This window comes from Pleurodeles waltl, chromosome 3_1, assembly GCF_031143425.1.
Source record: "Pleurodeles waltl isolate 20211129_DDA chromosome 3_1, aPleWal1.hap1.20221129, whole genome shotgun sequence".
Taxonomy (NCBI): domain Eukaryota; kingdom Metazoa; phylum Chordata; class Amphibia; order Caudata; family Salamandridae; genus Pleurodeles; species Pleurodeles waltl.
Genome location: NC_090440.1, coordinates 639,864,716 through 639,888,571, shown reverse-complemented (window position 1 = coordinate 639,888,571; position 23,856 = coordinate 639,864,716).

The following is a 23,856-nucleotide window of genomic DNA, read 5'->3' as shown; positions in this document are numbered from 1 at the left end:
AGCTTTCAGTGCAGCATATCTTGATGATATTGCTGTCTTTAGCTCAACCTGGGATGAGCACCTTGTCCACCTTTGGAAAGTTTTGGAGGCCCTGCAAAAGGTAAACCTCACTATTAAGGCCTCAAAGTGCCAGATAGGGCAGGGGAAAGTGGTTTATCTGGGCCACCTGGTAGGTGGAGAACAGATTGCACCACTACAGGGGAAAATCCAGACTATCATAGATTGGGTTCCCCCTACAACTCAGACCCAGGTGAGAGCCTTTTTAGGCCTCACAGGGTACTACAGGAGATTCATCAAGAACTATGGCTCCATAGCAGCCCCCCTTAATGATCTCACAAGCAAGAAAATGCCTAAGAAGGTATTATGGACAGCTAGCTGTCAGAAAGCTTTTGAGGAGCTCAAACAGGCCATGTGCTCTGCACCTGTCCTAAAAAGCCCATGTTACTCCAAGACATTCATTGTTCAAACTGATGCATCTGAATTAGGGGTAGGGGCAGTCTTATCACAACTGAATTCTGAGGGCCAGGATCAACCAGTTGCTTTTATCAGCAGAAGGTTGACCCCTAGAGCAAAGCGTTGGTCTGCCATAGAGAGGGGGGCCTTTGCTGTGGTCTGGGCACTGAAAAAGTTGAGGCCATACCTGTTTGGCACTCACTTTATTGTTCAGACAGACCACAAACCTCTACGTTGGCTAAAACAAATGAAAGGTGAAAATCCTAAATTGTTGAGGTGGTCCATATCCCCACTAGAAATGGACTATACAGTGGAACATAGACCTGGGAGTACCCACACAATGCTGATGGACTCTCCAGATATTTCCACTTAGACAATGAAGACTCATCAGGACAAGGCTAGTCTTATTGTCCATCGTTTGGGGGTGGAGGGTTGTGTAGGAAAGTACCATCTTGCCTGGCATATTACCCCCATTTTTCACTGTATGTATGTTGTTTTAGCCCCTGTGTCACTGGGATCCTGCTATGCAGGACCCCAGTGCTCATAGTATGTGCCATGTATGTGTTCCCTGTGTGGTGCCTAACTGTATCACTGATTCTCTGCTCCAACCCAATAGTGGTAGTGGCCATCTACAACTAGTCAGCCTCCTTTGGGTTCCAGGTGTGCAGCAAAAGGGGTTAGGCAATATCCCCCATGGGCAGGTGTTTTCCCACTAACTGCTAGTGTATGGCCTAGTGCATAGGGCTGCTCTTTGTGTGTGGTGTCCGCCATCAGTAGTCATGTTGCTGGAATAGACCATGTGTCTCCTCTCTCCTTCCCCCACTTTTTGTTTTGTCACCCTGTCCTTGTGTGCATTAGCATCATCTGGTGGAGGAGCAGAGGCACTGGAGACGGAGGGAGCTGCATCCCACATGGCCCAGGAGGGTGAATGTACGGAGTCTGAAGGCACCAGTGGGGCGGAGGGCGAGGGGAGCTCCACGATGGGGGCAAGAGGGGACACCAGCGATAGCGACTCCTCCTCTGATGGGAGCTCCCTTACGGTGGCGGGCACCTCTGTGCCCACCGCAACAACAGGTACAGCCGCCACCACCCCTACCAGCACCACCCTCCCCGCAGCCCCTCAGCGTGTTTCCCGTGCCCGCTCACCCAGGAGGGTGGGCATCTCCTTCGCCCCAGGCACCTCAGGCCCTGCCCCTGTCAGCCCCGTTGCCCTCAGTGAGGAGGCTATTGACCTCCTGAGATCCCTCACTGTTGGGCAGTTAACCATTTCGAATGCCATCCAGGGTGTTGAGAGGCATTTGCAACAAACAAATGCATACCTGGAGGGCATTCATTCTGACGTGGCGGCCCATCAGAGAGCCTTTCAGGCTCCGGCCTCAGCACTGATGGCAGCCATTGTCCCTGTGTCCTGCCTCCCAACTCCAACTTCCACTACACAGACCCAATACCCTCTACCTCAGCCTATACCAAGCACACCATCAGACCAGCATGCACACACATCAACACACAAAAGTGGCTCAGAAAAACATAAGCACCACGCATCCCACAGGCACTCACACAAGCACCATACCCATGCAGACACACAAACATCACTGCCTCCACTGTGTCCCCCTCCTCCACGTCCTCCACCTCCCTCCCTATCTCGTCTCCACTCACACCTTCATGCACTACATCCTCAGCCACTACCTCCATCACCAGCACACCCATCACTATACACCGATCACATGCAATCATCACCTCCACTACCATTCACACGTCCCCTGTGTCTTCTCCAAGTGTGTCTGTGAGCCCTCCTCCCAAGGTACACAAACGCAGGCACACACCCACTCAATAGCCATCCACCTCACAACAGCCTCCAACCCATGCACTTTCACCCAAACTCAGCAGACGTACACCTCCTACAACCACTACCTCTTCCTCCACTCCCAAACCCCCTCCATCTTCCCGTCACAGTGTGTCTAAAAAACTTTTCCTGGCTAACATTGACCTCTTCCCTACACCCCCCGTCCTTCCCCTAGGGCCAGGATGTCTAGAGGCCAGACCAGCACCTCAGCCACCAAATGGTCATCCACTGTGGCCCTGCAAGTCCAGGAGGAACGAAGGGGGCACCCATCAGGGCTGCCAGTGTGCCACCTACTGAAGCTAAGGACCACCCGATTCCGCCACCTGCCAAGGTAAAGAAGGGGACAGCATGCAGAAGGAAAAAGCCACACCACCCACCCAGCAAGGCCTCATCCAGAACCAGAGAGAACAGTGGCAAGGCCCCAGCAGCGACTACCAAGGTGGGGAAGGGACACAAGAGCAAAGGAAAGTCACCTCAGGGCACGGAGCCTCCTGGAGAGGGACTGGTGACCCCTATTTCTCAGGACTGGTTAGCAACCTGTACCACGGTGAGCACCACCGCAATGACCACCACCTGCATTGCCACCTGCACCTCCATCTGCACCGTCACCTGCACGTCAGCTGCCACAACTACAGCAACCAGCATCATCCCCAGTGGGCAGCCATCCGATACTACAGACACCTGCACCATGGGCAGCACCACCAGCATCTCTGCCACAGACCCCGCCGCAGCCACCGCCATCTGCCCCGCTACGTGCCCAGCCAGTGCCACTACAGCAGACATCATCAGCATCCCCAGTGGGCAGCCGTCCGAGGCTGTAGAAGACGGCCTGGTGTCTCCCTCCACTACTACAGACACCTGCACCATGGGCAGCAGCGCCAGCATCTCCGCCGCAGACACCACCGCAGCCACCGCCACCTGTCCCACCACATGCCCAGCCAGTGCCACTACAGCGGACATCAGCAGCATCCCCAGTGGGCAGCCGTCCGAGGCTGCAGGAGACGTCCTGGACCCTGTACACACTACATGAGGCACCACCACCAGCACTTTAAAGCCTAGGTCGCAGCAAGGTGAAGTGTGGCCCTGCTTCCATGGAGTATCATGCTACCTGTTCCCTGAAAATCTCGTGTGTCAGACACCCAGGTGAGTGAATGGGATCTGCCACACCCCAGGTGCAGCATCACTGGGCACCAAGCCCCCTCCAGAACCAGTGGAGAAGAGCATCCACTAACACAGTTCTTGGCAGGTTGAAGCACTCTGGACACCAAGCCCCCTCCCGAACCAGTGGAGAAAAGCATCCACTAACACAGACCTTGGAAAGGGTGAAGTACTCTGGGCACCAAGCCTCCTCCAGAACCAGTGGAGAAAAGCATCCTCTAACATAGTCCTTGGCAGGATGAAGCATTTTGGGCACCAAGCCCCCTCCAGAACCAGTGGAGAAAAGCATCCACTAACACTGTCCTTGGCACGATGAAGCACTCTGGGCACAAAGCCCCCTCCAGAACCAGTGGAACATGTCACCCACTTGAGAGACTGTGGTTTTGTACTCCCCAGGAACAAGCAGTGGGCAAACTACCCACTTGAGAGACTGTGGCTTTGTACTCCCCAGAAGCTAGGAGTGGGCAAACAACCCAATTGAGAGACTGTGGCTTTGTACTCCCCAGGAGCAATCATTGGGCAAACCACCCACTTGAGAGACTGTGGCCTTGCACTTCCTAGGACCAAGCAGTGGGCAAACCACCCACTTGAGAGACTGTGGTCTTGCACTCCCCAGGAGCAAGCAGTTGGCATGGAGCCTGTGAGAAAGTAGCCTCTTTCTAGCCTTGTTACCTCCACTTTAGGCCTGTTTGTGAGTGTATGTCAGGGTGTTTTCACTGTCTCACTGGGATCCTGCCAGCCAGGGCCCAGTGCTCATAGTGAAAACCCTATGTTTTCAGTATGTTTGTTATGTGTCACTGGGACCCTGCTAGTCAGGACCCCAGTGCTCATAAGTTTGTGGCCTATATGTATGTGTTCCCTGTGTGGTGCCTAACTGTCTCACTGAGGCTCTGCTAACCAGAACCTCAGTGGTTATGCTCTCTCATTTCTTTCAAATTGTCACTAACAGGCTAGTGACCATTTTTACCAATTTACATTGGCTTACTGGAACACCCTTATAATTCCCTAGTATATGGTACTGAGGTACCCAGGGTATTGGGGTTCCAGGAGATCCCTATGGGCTGCAGCATTTCTTTTGCCACCCATAGGGAGCTCTGACAATTCTTACACAGGCCTGCCACTGCAGCCTGAGTGAAATAACGTCCACGTTATTTCACAGCCATTTTACACTGCACTTAAGTAACTTATAAGTCACCTATATGTCTAACCTTTACCTGGTAAAGGTTAGGTGCAAAGTTACTTAGTGTGAGGGCACTCTGGCACTAGCCAAGGTGCCCCCACATTGTTCAGAGCCAATTCCCTGAACTTTATGAGTGCGGGGACACCATTACACGCGTGCACTACATATAGGTCACTACCTATATGTAGCTTCACAATGGTAACTCCGAATATGGCCATGTAACATGTCTATGATCATGGAATTGCCCCCTCTATGCCATCCTGGCATAGTTGGCACAATCCCATGATCCCAGTGGTCTGTAGCACAGACCCTGGTACTGCCAAACTGCCCTTCCTGGGGTTTCACTGCAGCTGCTGCTGCTGCCAACCCCTCAGACAGGCATCTGCCCTCCTGGGGTCCAGCCAGGCCTGGCCCAGGATGGCAGAACAAAGAACTTCCTCTGAGAGAGGGTGTGACACCCTCTCCCTTTGGAAAATGGTGTGAAGGCAGGGGAGGAGTAGCCTCCCCCAGCCTCTGGAAATGCTTTGTTGGGCACAGAGGTGCCCAATTCTGCATAAGCCAGTCTACACCGGTTCAGGGGACCCCTTAGCCCTGCTCTGGAGCGAAACTGGACAAAGGAAAGGGGAGTGACCACTCCCCTGACCTGCACCTCCCCTGGGAGGTGTCCAGAGCTCCTCCAGTGTGCTCCAGACCTCTGCCATCTTGGAAACAGAGGTGTTGCTGGCACACTGGACTGCTCTGAGTGGCCAGTGCCACCAGGTGACGTCAGAGACTCCTTGTGATAGGCTCCTTCAGGTGTTGCTAGCCTATCCTCTCTCCTAGGTAGCCAAACCCTCTTTTCTGGCTATTTAGGGTCTCTGTCTCTGGGGAAACTGGAGATAACGAATGCATGAGCTCAGCCGAGTTCCTCTGCATCTCTCTCTTCACCTTCTGATAAGGAATCGACTGCTGACCGCGCTGGAAGCCTGCAAACCTGCAACATAGTAGCAAAGACGACTACTGCAACTCTGTAACGCTGATCCTGACGCCTTCTCGACTGTTTTCCTGCTTGTGCATGCTGTGGGGGTAGTCTGCCTCCTCTCTGCACCAGAAGCTCCGAAGAAATCCCCCGTGGGTCGACGGAATCTTCCCCCTGCAACCGCAGGCACCAAAAAGCTGCATTACCGGTCCCTTGGGTCTCCTCTCAGCACGACGAGCGAGGTCCCTCGAATCCAGCGACTCTGTCCAAGTGACCCCCACAGTCCAGTGACTCTTCAGTCCAAGTTTGGTGGAGGTAAGTCCTTGCCTCACCTCGCTGGGCTGCATTGCTGGGAACCGCGACTTTGCAGCTACTCCGGCCCCTGTGCACTTCCGGCGGAAATCCTTCATGCACAGCCAAGCCTGGGTCCACGGCACTCTAACCTGCATTGCACGACTTTCTAAGTTGGTCTCCGGCGACGTGGGACTCCTTTGTGCAACTTCAGCGAGCACCGTTTCACGCATCCTTGTAGTGCCTGTTTCTGGCACTTTTCCGGGTGCTACCTGCTTCAGAGAGGGCTCCTTGTCTTGCTCGATGTCCCCTCTCTTTGCTGGTCCAATTTGCGACCTCCTGGTCCCTCCTGGGCCTCAGCAGCGTCCAAAAACGCTAACCGCATGATTTGCAGCTAGCAAGGCTTGTTGGCGTTTTTTCGGCGGGAAAACACTTTTGCACGACTCTCCACGGCGAGAGGGAATAGTCCACCAAAGGGAAAGTCTCTAGCCCTTTTCGTTCCTGCAGAAACCTCAGCTTCTTCTGTCCAGTAGAAGCTTCTTTGCACCCGCAGCTGGCATTTCCTGGGCATCTGCCCATCTCCGACTTGCTTGTGACTTTTGGACTTGGTCCCTTTGTTCCACAGGTACCCTAGATTGGAAATCCACAGTTGTTGCATTGCTGGTTTGTGTCTTTCCTGCATTATTCCTCTAACACGACTTCTTTGTCCTTAGGGGAACTTTAGTGCACTTTGCACTCACTTTTCAGGGTCTTGGGGAGGGTTATTTTTCTAACTCTCACTATTTTCTAATAGTCCCAGCGACCCTCTACAAGGTCACATAGGTTTGAGGTCCATTCGTGGTTCGCATTCCACTTTTGGAGTATATGGTTTGTGTTGCCCCTATCCCTATGTTTCCCCATTGCATCCTATTGTAACTATACATTGTTTGCACTGTTTTCTAAGACTATACTGCATATTTTTGCTATTGTGTATATATATCTTGTGTATATTTCCTATCCTCTCACTGAGGGTACACTCTAAGATACTTTGGCATATTGTCATAAAAATAAAGTACCTTTATTTTTAGTATAACTGTGTATTGTGTTTTCTTATGATATTGTGCATATGACACTAAGTGGTACTGTAGTAGCTTCACACGTCTCCTAGTTCAGCCTAAGCTGCTATGCTAAGCTACCATTATCTATCAGCCTAAGCTGCTAGACACCCTATACACTAATAAGGGATAACTGGGCCTGGTGCAAGGTGCAAGTACCCCTTGGTACTCACTACAAGCCAGTCCAGCCTCCTACATTGGTTGTGCAGTGGTGGGATAAGTGCTTTGAGACTACTTACCACTCTTGTCATTGTACTTTTCATAAGAGAAAAATATACAAAACAAGGTCAGTGTATATACACATAGCCAAAAAGTTTTGCATTTCCTCTTTTCACTCTTTTCTAAGTGCTGAAAAGTACTTCTAACTTTCTAAAAAGTTCTAAAAAGTTTAAAAAGTTTTTTGTCTCTGTCTTTCTAAAAGCTCTGACAAACTTTTTATCTTTTACTATCACTTTAACTCTCTCTAAAAATGTCTGGCACAGGCCAAAATGTTGATCTGTCCAAACTTGCATATGACAACCTTAGCTGGAAAAGAGCAAGGAGTCTCTGTATAGAGAGAGGTTTGAGTGTAGGGAAGAATCCTTCCTTGGAACTGTTACTTAACATGCTTAGAGAACAGGATAAGGCCATAGGTGCCTCATCTGTTGAAAAAGTACCTAATAGTTCCCAATCTGATTCAGGGACTCCCCCAGGAAAAGATTCAGGAAAGAAATTTCCTAGCCTGCCCAGTACTAGACAGTCTAGCATAGTTGGTAATGATGATGAGCCACACCATACAAATAGTGTTGTCTCACATCATAGCAAAAGCATTTATTCTCACCATACTGGTAGTAATGTTTCTGTTAGCCAAGCTGTTAGGGTGGCTTCTGTAAGGGACAGGTCTCCTTCTGTTCATTCCCATCATACCTCTGTATCTAGGAATGTCCCTCCCACCAACCCTGATGACAGAATGTTAGAGAGGGAACTCAATAAGTTGAGGGTGGAACAAACCAGACTGAAGCTTAAAAAGCAACAGCTGGATTTGGATAGACAGTCTTTTGAACTAGAGAAGGAAAGACAGAAGTTGGGTTTAGAAACCCATGATGGCAGCAGTAGTATTCCCCATAGTCATCCTGCAAAAGAACATGATTCCAGGAATCTGCACAAGATAGTTCCCCCTTATAAGGAGGGGGATGACATTAACAAGTGGTTTGCTGCACTTGAGAGGGCCTGTGTTGTACAGGATGTCCCTCAAAGGCAGTGGGCTGCTATCCTATGGCTATCATTTAGTGGAAAAGGTAGGGATAGGCTCCTTACTGTGAAAGAAAATGATGCTAATAATTTCCAAGTTCTTAAGAATGCACTCCTGGATGGTTATGGCTTAACCACTGAACAGTACAGGATAAAGTTCAGAGAGACCAAAAAGGAGTCTTCACAAGACTGGGTTGATTTCATTGACCATTCAGTGAAGGCCTTGGAGGGGTGGTTACATGGCAGTAAAGTTACTGATTATGAAAGCCTGTATAACACAATCCTGAGAGAGCATATACTTAATAATTGTGTGTCTGATTTGTTGCACCAGTACCTGGTAGACTCTGATCTGACCTCTCCCCAAGAATTGGGAAAGAAGGCAGACAAATGGGTCAGAACAAGGGTGAACAGAAAAGTTCATTCAGGGGGTGACAAAGATGGCAATAAGAAGAAAGATGGTGAAAAATCTCAAGATAAGCATGGGGATAAGGGTAAAACCAAAGATCCCACTTCAAATCTTAAACACTCTTCAGAGGGTGGGGATAAAACTAATTCTTCCTCTTCTTCTCAACCTGCACACATTAAAAAGCCTTGGTGCTTTGTGTGTAAAAACAGAGGCCATAGGCCAGGGGATAAGTCCTGTCCAGTTAAACCCCCTGAGCCTACCACCACTAATACATCAAGCTCTAGTGCCCCTAGCAGTAGTGGTACTAGTGGTGGGACTGCTGGCAACAGTCAAGCAAAGGGTGTAGTTGGGTTCACTTTTGGGTCCATAGTAGAAACTGGGGTAGTCAGTCCCAAGACAGTTTCTGTCACACCTAGTGGCATTGGCCTTGCCACACTGGCTGCTTGTCCCCTTACAATGGATAAGTACAGGCAGACAGTTTCAATAAATGGTGTTGAGGCCTTGGCCTACAGGGACACAGGTGCCAGTATCACTTTGGTGACTGAAAACCTAGTGCACTCTGATCAACACATCATTGGACAACAGTATAAGATTATTGATGTCCATAACTCCACTAAGTTTCTTCCCTTAGCTATAATTCAGTTTAGTTGGGGTGGAGTTACTGGCCCTAAGCAGGTGGTGGTATCACCTAGCTTACCTGTAGACTGTCTCTTAGGTAATGACCTAGAGGCCTCAGGTTGGGCTGATGTAGAGTTTTATGCCCATGCAGCCATGCTGGGCATCCCTGAGGAATTGTTCCCTCTCATTTCTACTGAAATGAAAAAGCAAAGGAGAGAAGGCCTGAAAACTCAGGATCCCTCTCCATCAACAGGTAATAAGGGTATCACAGTATCCCCTAACCACCCTACCATTCAGGATACCATTCCTGTGGTGGGAGAAACCTCTCCTGGGGTGGCACCTGTTCCAAGGGAATCATCAGCTTGCAAAGCTGGACTCCCTGAGGTAGAAGTACCTCTCTGTGGGATAACTAACATTGGTGAGAACAAGAGCACCATTTTAGTTAACATGGAGCATCCCTCCAACCCTCCCAGAGAAACTTTAGTGCAGAAACCCTGCACTGCCTCACAACACTTAGGACAGCATCCCTGCCCTAGTGTGGAGCTCAAAGGACAGCATCCCTGCCCTGCTCCAACTCAAGAGAAACAGCATCCCTGTTCTCTCTTCCAGCCATATGGACAAAGTTTTTGCCCAGCTATGGCTTTTCTGAGACAGCATCCCTGTCTGGCATTTCCATCACTACAAATAGGTTCAGTGGACAATTCCCACTGCTCTAAACTAAAACTTACTGATAGAAACTCTGAAAATACATCTTCACATTGTTGCTTAGTTAAAAAACTTCAAACAGGGTGGTTTACATCCCCACAGGGAAGTAACCATATGGTGGATGATAAAGGGAGTAACCAGTCTATTGCAGAGCTACTCTCTACTTATCACCACTTAGACAATAAAGTCTCAACTGGCCAAGGTTAGCCTTATTGTCCTTCGTTTGGGGGGGGTTGTGTGAGAAAGTAGCCTCTTTCTAGCCTTGTTACCCCCACTTTAGGCCTGTTTGTGAGTGTATGTCAGGGTGTTTTCACTGTCTCACTGGGATCCTGCCAGCCAGGGCCCAGTGCTCATAGTAAAAACCCTATGTTTTCAGTATGTTTGTTATGTGTCACTGGGACCCTGCTAGTCAGGACCCCAGTGCTCATAAGTTTGTGGCCTATATGTATGTATTCCCTGTGTGGTGCCTAACTGTCTCACTGAGGCTCTGCTAACCAGAACCTCAGTGGTTATGCTCTCTCATTTCTTTCAAATTGTCACTAACAGGCTAGTGAGCATTTTTACCAATTTACATTGGCTTACTGGAACACCCTTATAATTCCCTAGTATATGGTACTGAGGTACCCAGGGTATTGGGGTTCCAGGAGATCCCTATGGGCTGCAGCATTTCTTTTGCCACCCATAGGGAGCTCTGACAATTCTTACACAGGCCTGCCACTGCAGCCTGAGTGAAATAACGTCCACGTTATTTCACAGCCATTTTACACTGCACTTAAGTAACTTATAAGTCACCTATATGTCTAACCTTTACCTGGTAAAGGTTAGGTGCAAAGTTACTTAGTGTGAGGGCACTCTGGCACTAGCCAAGGTGCCCCCACATTGTTCAGAGCCAAATCCCTGAACTTTATGAGTGCGGGGACACCATTACACGCGTGCACTACATATAGGTCACTACCTATATGTAGCTTCACAATGGTAACTCCGAATATGGCCATGTAACATGTCTATGATCATGGAATTGCCCCCTCTATGCCATCCTGGCATAGTTGGCACAATCCCATGATCCCAGTGGTCTGTAGCACAGACCCTGGTACTGCCAAACTGCCCTTCCTGGGGTTTCACTGCAGCTGCTGCCAACCCCTCAGACAGGCATCTGCCCTCCTGGGGTCCAGCCAGGCCTGGCCCAGGATGGCAGAACAAAGAACTTCCTCTGAGAGAGGGTGTGACACCTCTCCCTTTGGAAAATGGTGTGAAGGCAGGGGAGGAGTAGCCTCCCCCAGCCTCTGGAAATGCTTTGTTGGGCACCGAGGTGCCCAATTCTGCATAAGCCAGTCTACACCGGTTCAGGGGACCCCTTAGCCCTGCTCTGGCGCGAAACTGGACAAAGGAAAGGGGAGTGACCACTCCCCTGACCTGCACCTCCCCTGGGAGGTGTCCAGAGCTCCTCCAGTGTGCTCCAGACCTCTGCCATCTTGGAAACAGAGGTGCTGCTGGCACACTGGACTGCTCTGAGTGGCCAGTGCCACCAGGTGACGTCAGAGACTCCTTGTGATAGGCTCCTTCAGGTGTTGCTAGCCTATCCTCTCTCCTAGCTAGCCAAACCCTCTTTTCTGGCTATTTAGTCTCTGTCTCTGGGGAAACTGGAGATAACGAATGCATGAGCTCAGCCGAGTTCCTCTGCATCTCTCTCTTCACCTTCTGATAAGGAATCGACTGCTGACCGCGCTGGCGGCCTGCAAACCTGCAACATAGTAGCAAAGGCGACTACTGCAACTCTGTAACGCTGATCCTGCCGCCTTCTCAACTGTTTTCCTGCTTGTGCATGCTGTGGGGGTAGTCTGCCTCCTCTCTGCACCAGAAGCTCCAAAGAAATCTCCCGTGGGTCGACGGAATCTTCCCCCTGCAACCGCAGGCACCAAAAAGCTGCATTACCGGTCCCTTGGGTCTCCTCTCAGCACGACGAGCGAGGTCCCTCGAATCCAGCGACTCTGTCCAAGAGACCCCCACAGTCCAGTGACTCTTCAGTCCAAGTTTGGCGGAGGTAAGTCCTTGCCTCACCTCGCTGGGCTGCATTGCTGGGAACCGCGACTTTGCAGCTACTCCGGCCCCTGTGCACTTCCGGCGGAAATCCTTCATGCACAGCCAAGCCTGGGTCCACGGCACTCTAACCTGCATTGCACGACTTTCTAAGTTGGTCTCTGGCGACGTGGGACTCCTTTGTGCAACTTTGGCGAGCACCGTTTCACACATCCTCGTAGTGCCTGTTTCTGGCACTTCTCCGGGTGCTACCTGCTTCAGAGAGGGCTCCTTGTCTTGCTCGACGTCCCTTCTCTCTGCTGGTCCAATTTGCGACCTCCTGGTCCCTCCTGGGTCTCAGCAGCGTCCAAAAACGCTAACCGCACGATTTGCAGCTAGCAAGGCTTGTTGGCATTCTTTCGGCGGGAAAACACTTCTGCACGACTCTCCACGGCGAGAGGGATCTGTCCACCAAAGGGGAAGTCTCTAGCCTTTTTCGTTCCTGCAGAAACCTCAGCTTCTTCTGTCCAGTAGAAGCTTCTTTGCACCCGCAGCTGGCATTTCCTGGGCATCTGCCCATCTCCGACTTGCTTGTGACTTTTGGACTTGGTCCCCTTTTTCCACAGGTACCCTAGATTGGAAATCCACAGTTGTTGCATTGCTGGTTTGTGTCTTTCCTGCATTATTCCTCTAACACGACTTCTTTGTCCTTAGGGGAACTTTAGTGCACTTTGCACTCACTTTTCAGGGTCTTGGGGAGGGTTATTTTTCTAACTCTCACTATTTTCTAATAGTCCCAGCGACCCTCTACAAGGTCACATAGGTTTGGGGTCCATTCGTGGTTCGCATTCCACTTTTGGAGTATATGGTTTGTGTTGCCACTATCCCTATGTTTCCCCATTGCATCCTATTGTAACTATACATTGTTTGCACTGTTTTCTAAGACTATACTGCATATTTTTGCTATTGTGTATATATATCTTGTGTATATTTCCTATCCTCTCACTGAGGGTACACTCTAAGATACTTTGGCATATTGTCATAAAAATAAAGTACCTTTATTTTTAGTATAACTGTGTATTGTGTTTTCTTATGATATTGTGCATATGACACTAAGTGGTACTGTAGTAGCTTCACACGTCTCCTAGTTCAGCCTAAGCTGCTCTGCTAAGCTACCATTATCTATCAGCCTAAGCTGCTAGACACCCTATACACTAATAAGGGATAACTGGGCCTGGTGCAAGGTGCAAGTACCCCTTGGTACTCACTACAAGCCAGTCCAGCCTCCTACAGAGCCCCCTCGAGGAGCAGTTGCGTCATCCCATCATCCGGGTGAGGTGCCTCATTCCCCCTGAGGTGCCTGTTTTTTTATTGACTTGATGCCCCTGCAGTGTTCTCTCCATTTTGAGGCAGGTGTCATGTGTTGGCTTCACCCATGCTTTTTGGGACCACTGGTCCACGGACATTTAATGGGACAGTGCACTGAATTGTTTACTTGCTGTAAATATTTGTATATACTGCTTATTTACTGTTCTCTTGGGCTATATGAGTGTTCGATTATTACACTAGTTAAACTCATTTCGTTTGGTCCTTGCGTTCTTCCAGGGGGTGACGGTGTGTATCTGTGATGTGATTGGATATGTTTGTATTGTTGTGGGTGGGGGTGTTGCATGTGTGTGTCACTCTCCTTTCCCTCCTCCCCTCCCCTGTGTGCTAGGTGCAGTACTCACCATGTTCGTTGCCACCATCCTTCTTACTCCTGGTAGATGAGAAGAGACACCAACATTGGTAACACCTGTAGTTCGGGCTCCATGGCGTCCTGGTTCCTCGTTGGGTGTCGAGAGGTGAGTGGTTTCCCTTCCACAGACTGTTTCCGCTGTGCTTTTGATGGCGTTGGTACTGCCCCGGAAAAGCTGGCAGATTGGTGCCTTGTAATAGTGTGGGCGGTACATTGTATTCCGCCTGTCTGTTGGTAGTTACCGCCGCGTGTTTGTTTCTACCGCTGTGGCGGTCAGAGTGTTAAAGCGGCTGTCTGTGTTGGCGGTTTCCACCATGGTCGTAATTCCATTTTTTTACCGCCGGCCTGTTGGCAGTATTACCGCCGCTTTATCACCGACCGCCAGGGTTGTAATGAGTACCTTAATATTTTTAGGTGGTAATTTTTAAGTGTATTCTTATTATGGTAGTGTGGTTAGTGAGTGGGAGGGCTAATGTATTGTGTGTTGGAAAAACTAAATGAAAAACTGTTGAATATATATTTGTTGAGGATTATATGTGTAGTCAGTATATGTTTAGTATGTAGTGGATTTTTATACTGAGCTATGTGCCTTATGGGGGTGGGGTTGATGTTTAACTTGTCATGTGTGCATAGTGCTTAAGATATGTCAAGATAAGTTAAGTTAGTACATACTAATGTTCAGGTTAGTTAGTGTAGGATAGGTAGAGTTAGGTAGTTTTAATAGCTATTAGTTTTTCTACATTAAAAATAATTGTTCTCTAGTTGGTTGCCATTCAGTTTACAAGGTTTGGTACCATTGTGTTAGGTGAGCTGGGTACATAATGTATCAACTGACCGAAGGTCTTTGTAGGTATATGTTGCTTTGTCAGAGGTCTATGGACAACTGTAAATCTTCCTCAGATTTGATTTCTGTGGGGAACCATTTCCATACTCAAAATACACCATGTGAGTCAGAAATTGATCTAACACACAGCACAACACAGGTATTCACCTCCTAAAGCACCCTTTTCAAAGGTGAGTGGGTAGGTATGTGTTTAATGTGACTGTTTCACACAGAATGCTGCTCCCTCCCTGCATTGACATGAACTGCTGAATAACAATAATGATACCACCCTTGCACCATAGCACAAGGAGGGCTGATTACTGTGTGGACATGGCGTTACATTTGCGTGGACAATGTCCTTCATAAAAATATTTTACTGCTTGCTTTGTATGCCACATCATGCAACTCACTGATAAAAAGACAACACAATATAATTTCTTAGCATACATCTCCTATTTACCCTTCCCCTGTGGAGGTGTCACATTTATGCAGGCTCACTGGTGTCCCACTGATGTAAATATTGTATTGTCAAATGATATAATATGTGGATGCACTCAACACGTGAGGCCTCTCTGTGGCAGAGTAACAGCAGACGTGTATTTGAGCCTGTGATAAATTACTAAACACGTACCATTATACACGGGGGGAGGTGCACTTGCATGTGTTTGGCACTGTCATTTACTGCATTGGCTTGCCATTTCTCATCTATCTGTGGCACAGGTACGATGCTAAGCCATGTGGACTATGGGCATAGCTATCTAGCTAGTATAGATACGACAATCAAGACTTTGATGTTGTTTAGTATGAATTTGATGAACAGTGATATTTACACATTTGGAAATAATGTTGTACTGTTGACTTTGGTAACTCCATTTTTACTTGAGATGCCCCACACATCCAATGTATATGTGGAAATATTGTGTGTACATTGTCAGTCTATGGAGAAACTCCATCTTGTTGATGCACTCTGATATGACATTGATAAGGTACATATTGTTCATCAGAATATTGAAATGTGTGCAATTTGTGTATGCACACATACAAAGGCAACATGCCAAATTAAGTGGAGCTTTATCTTCAAACTCAAAAGTGACATTGGTGTTTAGGTTTCCAATATGTTTTTAGACTTCTGAGTTGCAACCATACAAAACTCAATATGTTTAAAAAAAATATGGATTTATTTTCTTATAGAGGTTCGAATGCTAACATTACTTCATGTGAGGAGGTTTGGCCTCATAACTTTGCAGAAACACATAGGTAAGAACAATTAGGCATTCCGTTTATTTACAAATAATTTAACACATGGTACAATAGATTTACATGTGTGTTGTGACTTCAGTGAGGAGGAAAACTTTGCCTTTCGGTGGAGTTACATTTGATGTTTGGGCCCAAGTGGACAAAATTAACCACAGCAAAAACAAAGAGTACTGTTGTGAGTACATAAGAGGGTGGCATGATGTCCTATACAGACTAAATTGGAAAACTAGCCAAGGGCAGTCACAAATATTCATTGGGATGTTATTTTTTCAAACACTGGGGAAATCAACATCTTCTACCTCAGTTGTATGTTCTGCTTTCCCTGGTTGTTATGGGAATTGAATGTGAGGCAGCCGAGAGAGGTTATTAACCTCATAAACACACACACCAGAGGCAGAAGTTGTGACACCCATGTTCCCAACAACATTTGCTAGTGTCTGCAAGGCAGCATTTTAGTCCCTAGCAAGGATTTGCTGGTTGGGCAACAAAACAACAACTTTGCCATTCAGGACACCTATTGTTGCTATGAAGGAGTCTAACTTGGCCTCCATGTACTGGATGGAGGTACTAATGGCCCCCAACTGCCTGACAACTTCACAGGTGTCAGATGTAGAAGGGTGGTGGTGTTGTTCCTTCGGCACCATGATACTAGCAATGTCAGCTAGTAAAGCCAAAGCTGGGCAAAAACTTTGTCCATATGGGTGGAAGAGAGAACAGGGTTGTTGTTTCTCTTGAGTTGGAGCAGGGCAGGGATGCTGTCCTATGAGCTCCACACTAGGGCAGGGCTGCTGTCCTAAGTGTTGTGAGGCAGTGTAAGAGGCTGGCCTGGCTTGTAGTGGGTACCAAGGGGTACTTACACCTTGCACCAGGTCTAGGTATCCCTTATTAGTGTAGAGAGGTGTCTAGCAGCTTAGGCTGATAGAAAAGGTAGCTTAGCAGAGCAGCTTAGGCTGAACTAGGAGGCGTGTAGAGCTCCTACTATACCACTGGTGTCACATGCACAATATCATAAGAAAACACAATACACAGATATACTAAAAATAAAGGTACTTTATTTTTATGACAATATGCCAAAAGTATCTAAGTGAGTACCCTCAGTATGAGGATAGCAAATATACACAATATATATGTATACAATACCAAAAATATGCAGTAATAGCAATAGAAAGCAATGCAAGCAATGTACAGTCACAATAGATTGCAATGAGAGCACATAGGTACAGGGGCAACACAAACCATATACTCTAGAAGTGGAATGCGAACCGTGAATTGACCCCAAACCTATGTGACCTTGAAGAGGGTCACTGGGACTGTAAGAAAACAGTGAGGGTTAGAAAAATAGCCCACCCCAAGACCCTGCAAAGTGGTTGCACAGTGCACTTAAGTTCCCCAGAGAGCACAAAAGTCGTGATAGGGGAATTCTGCAAGGAAGACCAACACCAGCAATGCAACAACGATGGATTTCCGGATGAGAGTACCTGTAGAACAAGGGGACCAAGTCCAAGAGTCACGATCAAGTCGGGAGTGGGCAGATGGCCAGGAAATGCCAGCTGTGGGTGCAAAGAAGCTGCCATCGGATGGAAGAAGCTGTGGATTCTGCAAGAATGAAGAGGACTAGGAACTTCCCCTTTGGAGGACGTTGTGAAGAAGCTTGCAGAGGTGTTTCCGTGCAGAAAGACCGAAAACAAGCCTTGCTAGCTGCAAGGGTCGCGGTTAGGGTTTTTGGATGCTGCTGTGGCCCAGCAGGGACCAGGATGTCGCCAATTGCGTGAGGAGACAGAGGGGGCATCCAGCAAGACAAAGAGCCCACTCAGAAGCAAGCAGCACCCGCAGAAGTGCCGGAACAGGCACTACGAAGAGGAGTGAACCGGAGCTTACCCGAAGTCACAAAAGAAGGTCCCACGATGCCGGAGGACAACTCAGAAAGTTGTGCACTGCAGGTTAGAGTGTTGGGGACCCAGGCTTGGCTGTGCATGAAGGAAATCCTGGAAGAGTGCACAGGAGCCGGAGCAGCTGCAAATCATGCGGTACCCAGCAATGCAGTCTGGCGTGGGGAGGCAAGGACTTACCTCCACCAAACTTGGACTGAAGAGTCACTGGACTGTGGGAGTCACTTGGACAGAGTTGCTGAATTCCAGGGACCATGCTCGTCGTGCTGAGAGGGGACCCAGAGGACCGGTGATGCAGTCTTTTGTTGCCTGCGGTTGCAGGTGGAAGATTCCGTCGACCCACGGGAGATTTCTTCAGAGCTCCTGGTGTAAGAAGGAGGCAGGCTACCCCGAGAGCATGCACCACCAGGAAACAGGCGAGAATACCAGCAGGATGAAGCGATACAAGGTTGCAGTAGTCGTCTTTGCTACTTTGTAGCGGTTTTGCAGGCGTCCTGAGCAGTCAGCGGTCGATCCTTTGGCAGAAGGTGAAAAGGGAGATGCAGAGGAACTCTGATGAGCACTTGCATTCGGTATCTGAATAATTCCCCAAAGCAGAGACGCTAAATAGCCAGAAAAGGAGGTTTGGTTACCTAGGAAGGAGGATAGGCTAGTAAGAAAGGTAAGAGCCTATCAGAAGGAATCTCTGACGTCACCTGATGGCACTGACCACTCAGAGCAGTCCAGTGTGCCAGCAACACCTCTGTTTCCAAGATGGCAGAGGTCTGGGGCACACTGGAGGAGCTCTGGGCACCTCCCCTGGGAGGTGCAGGTCAGGGGAGTCATCACTCCCCTTTCCTTTGTCCAGTTTCGCACCAGAGCAGGGCTGGGGGATCCCTGAACCGGTGTAGACTGGCTTATGCAGAGATTGGCAGCATCTGTGCCCATCAAAGCATTTCCAGAGGCTGGGGGAGGCTACTCCTCCCCAGCCTTCACACCTATTTCCAAAAGGAGTCACACCCTCTCTCAGAGGAAATCCTTTGTTCTGCCTTACTGGGCCAGGGCTTCCTGGACCCCAGGGGTCAGAAACCTGTCTGAGGGGTTGGCAGCAGCTGCAGTACAAACCCTGAAAAGGCAGTTTGGCAGTACCCAGGTCTGGGCTAGAGACTCGAGGGATCATGGAATTGTCTCCCCAATTCCAGAATGGCACTGAGGTGACAATTCCATGATCTTAGACATGTTACATGGCCGTGTTCGGAGTAACCATTGTGACGCTATACATAGGTAGTGACCTATGTATAGTGCACTTGTGAAATGGTGTCCACGCACTCGAATGATGTAGGGGCACCTTGGCTAGTGCCAGGGTACCCACACACTAAGTAACTTAGCACCCAACCTTCACCAGGTGAAGGTTAGACAAATAGGTGACTTATAAGTTACTTAAGTGCAGTGGTAAATGGCTGTGAAATAACGTGGACGGTATTTCACTCAGGCTGCACTGGCAGGCCTGTGTAAAAATTGTCAGATCTCCCCATGGGTGGCAAAAGAAATGCTGCAGCCCATAGGGATCTCCTGGAACTCCAGTACCCTGGGTACCTCAGTACCATATACTAGGGAATCATATGGGTGTACCAGTATGCCAATGTGAATTGGTAACATTGGTCACTAGCCTGTTGGTGACAATTTGTAAAGCAGAGAGAGCATAACCACTGAGGTTCTGGTTAGCAGAGCCTAAGTGAGACAGTTTAGCATCACACAGGGAACACATACATATAGGCCACAAACTTATGAGCACTGGGGTATTGGCTAGCAGGGTCCCAGTGACACATAACAAACATACTGAAAACATAGGGCTTTCACTATGAGCACTGGGCCCTGGCTAGCAGGATCCCAGTGAGACAGTGAAAACACCCTGATATATACTCACAAACAGGCCAAAAGTGGGGGTAACAAGGCTAGAAAGAGGCTACTTTCTCACACTCATCAATCCTATGGAGCCAAATGTATGTAGTCTTTGATAGCATCCATTGACCAGCATCCATTGACCACTGCACAGTGTATCAAGGGTGCATGCATTTGCTATAGCCATGTGTCTGCAGGCCATCATTGGCCAAGAAATGCCAAATATTGATATACCTCATCCTATCCTTCACTCAGCACTGCATACCAAGCTGCCTTGCTGAACTTTCTTGCATGTATGTTGTGCGTTATTTGGCCCAAGGGTTTATCATTAACATACATACACATCCTCCAGCCCTTCCACTTCAGCTACCAATGGGGTCATTACAACATTGGCGGTAAAAGCCGCTTACCACCGTGCAGAAGACCGCCAAAGGTCAGTGTAAAACTGGCGAAAACAAATCCTCCACCGTCACGCCAACAGAAACACGCCCATGCTATCACGACCCACAAATCCACTCGGCGGTCTTTCAAACACGGTATTCCATTGGCGGTATACACCGCTGCGCTCAAAATACACACACATCTCCAAAACATCGCCACATTGGACAATTCAAAATACACACACCTGATACACATACACACAATACTCCCACACACCCATTACAATATAAATTACACACCCACATCACCCACAAACCCCCGACCACAAGTCACGACCGAAGGCCAGAGAGAAAGAGCACAGCAACTGAGAACCCCACCACACAGAGGCACACAACACCATCACCCATACAACATTACACGCACAATACACCACACACCACTACACATTACCACACACATCAACACTGACACCACCCCACACATCACCCAAACCACCCCATGTCACGCCAAAGACACCCCTGGTTTTCCAAGGAGGAGCTCCGGGTCATGGTGGAGGAAATCCTACGGGTAGAGCCACAGCTATTTAGCACACATCCATAGCTAGGAAGATGGAGCTATGGCGCAGAATAGTCGACAGGGTCAACGCAGTGGGACAGCATCCAAAAAATCGGGAGGACATCAGGAAGAGGTGGAATGACCTACGGGGGAAGGTGCGTTCAGTGGTCTCCAGACACAACATTGTGGTTCAGAGGACTGGTGGCGGACCCCCTCCTCCTCCCCCACAACTAACAACATGGAAGGAGCAAGTCTTGACCATCAAGCATCCAGAGGGCCTCGGAGGAGTCGGTGGAGGAATGGACACTGGTAAGTCAAATCTTCACTATCATATCCCCCACCCTACCTGCATGCTATCGCACACCCCCACCCTCACCCCCTCCCCTATCACTCAAACTCCTCACATATGTACTAATAACACAAACCACACATCCCAACACCAAGCCCTGCATGACAAAACTAAGCATGGTCACCCCTCACCAAAGCATGCTCACTGCACATACCCATAACAACCCCCTAACCATCATCACACAAACCCACACACAGGAATGCTTGCACTGGGGTACACGCACACCCACCCATTGCACACCATGACACACACACATGCAACAATCATGCTCTTATATCCCTGCAGGACCACTAAGGAACGTCACCACACAGGAGGGTCCAGACATCTCCACTCCACCCACAGAAGAGGCCCACAGTGACGACAGCAGCTCTGCCCTACTGGATCCTGATGACCAGCCCGGACCATCGTGGGCCTCGGGACAGTAGCTTCCCCTTGCACAAGCACAGTCCAACACTGACCTTCCACCCTCTGGTAACACCAGCACAGCACCCACCCAGCGGGCCCTTACCTCCGTACCCAGGACACGTCAATCAGCGGTGTGCCCACCACTACAGGGAACCCAGGATAACCCACCACCCCAACAACAACAGGGACCTGGGGGCAGTGGTAGTGGGCACACGGTCCAGGGGATGGAGGCACAGGAACACAGGGGAACTGGGAAGGCTGCTGTGCGACAGGGGGTGGACAGGCCAAGGGAACCCACTCTCCACAAGGCCCTATCCCCCATCATGGAAGCATACCACCACTCCCAAGAGATGATGGCGACGGTCCTGGCCAAGTTTCAGGAGACCCAGCGCCTGCAGGAGGACCAGTATTTGGGGTTCAGGGAGGAGCTCAGGACCATCAGCTCCGCCCTGGGCACCATCGTAGGGGTGCTGAAGGACATACAGCAGACCATGAGGGACACCGTGGCACTCCAAGGGGCCCCTGACACTAGCCTGGACGTTGAACTGCCCACCACCTCCGCCGGCGCTAGTGGACAGGACGCCCCGCCACAGGACCACCACACTAGCACCCCACCCCCTGCAGACGGACAACCACCACGCAAGCGGTCCCTGAGATCCAGGAACAGGACAGAGCAAGATGGCAAGACCCCCGCCAGGAAATGAGACCACCCTGATTGTCCTCCCACTGTCCCACTTTGTTACCCTGTCCATACTTAAACTGCTCCAGCTCCACTTCCTATGTCCATCTGGGCAGTGCACCTGTGTGACCAATAGACTGGACTCTGCCATGGACATTCCTCCACCGTCCCCCATCACCATTTTCCAACCCCCCTCCATTTTTGAGCACTTAAATAAACACCCTTGAACCACAAAACAATCTGGAGTCAGTCTGTGATTTGGTAAATTTGTATTATCAATGACAGTGTCAAAATGCGTTCTCAATTGTAAAGCCAACATACCTATGTCATAAATCACAAGTCCTTGAAGGATGCAAGCAGATGACACATGTTGGTAACCACACCTGTGAAACCGTAATGGAAAGGCACAACTCAGTGACCAAATACTGCTATTAAATAACAGACAGGATAGAGGTAGAATTGTGAAAGTGAATGTAATGTAAAAAAAAAATGTTCTCACCTGTGTGTCACCGGAAATATTGCTGTATGACTGACTCCCTGTTGTCTATGTCTTCTTCCTCAGCTTCCTCCTCATCACTGTCCACAGGCTCCACAGGCTCCACAGCTGCCACAACACCGCCATCTGGACCATCCTCCTGCAGAAAAGGCACCTGGCGTCGCAAAGCAAGATTGTGAAGCATCGAGCAGGCGATGATGATCTGGCACACCTTCTTGGGTGAGTAGAATAGGGAACCACCTGTCATATGGAGGCACCTGAACCTGGCCTTCAGGAGGCCGAAGGTGCGTTCGATCACCCTCCTAGTCCGCCCATGGGCCTCATTGTAGCGTTCCTCTGCCCTGGTCCTGGGATTCCTCACTGGGGTCAATAGCCAGGAAAGGTTGGGGTTACCAGAGACCCCTAATAGCCACATACGGTGCCTCTGGAGTTGACCCATCATATAAGGGATGCTGCTATTCCGCAGGATGTAGGCGTCATGCACTGAGCCAGGGAACATAGCATTTACCTGGGAGATGTACTGGTCTGCCAAACATACCATCTGTACATTCATCGAATGATAACTCTTCTGGTTCCTATACACCTGTTCACTCCTGTAGGGGGGGACCAGAGCTACATGGGTCCCATCAATAGCACCTATGATGTTGGGGATATGTCCAAGGGCATAGAAGTCACCTTTCACTGTGGGCAAATCCTCCACCTCAGGGAAAACGTTGTATCTCCTTACGTGTTTCAACAGGGCAGCCAACACTCTGGACAACACGTTGGAAAACATAGACTGGGACATCCCTGATGCCATGGCCACTGTTGTCTGAAAAGACCCACTAGCAAGGAAATGGAGCACTGACAGCACCTGCACGTCAGGGGGGATTCCAGTGGGATGGCGGATTGGTGACATCAGGTGTGGCTCCAACTGGGTACATAGTTCCTGGATAGTGGCACAGTCAAACCTGTAGGTAATGATTAAATGTGGCTCCTCCATTGTCAACAGGTCCACCAGCGGTCGGTACACCGGAGGATTCCGCCATGTTCTCAAATGTCCCAGCTGACGGTGCCTTGGAAGGACAACAGCGACCACAGAGTCAACAAATTCCCAGGTATGTACCCACAGATACACAGAACACGACACCAAACACAAAACTCTTCGTGTATGTGTGTTGAGTGTAGGCCTAGCTATGTGTGACGCAGTAGTAAATGAAGCCATGTGGGCCCCTGAAATGGCGGCTGCCTGACCTCTAAACTGGGACAATGGGAATGTGAGGTATCTGCGCTGGTGTTGTACACCGTCGCGGTAGGCAGTCGCACACCGCGGCGCAATGCTGCATTGGTTAACATTGGACCCTATGGGTCCCAGGAGCCAATGACGAAGTGCGCCGGCGGTGATGATACGCACCGCCGCGGACGTCACCGTCGCGGACTTGACCGCCATTTTCTATCTGTTCAATCACTCG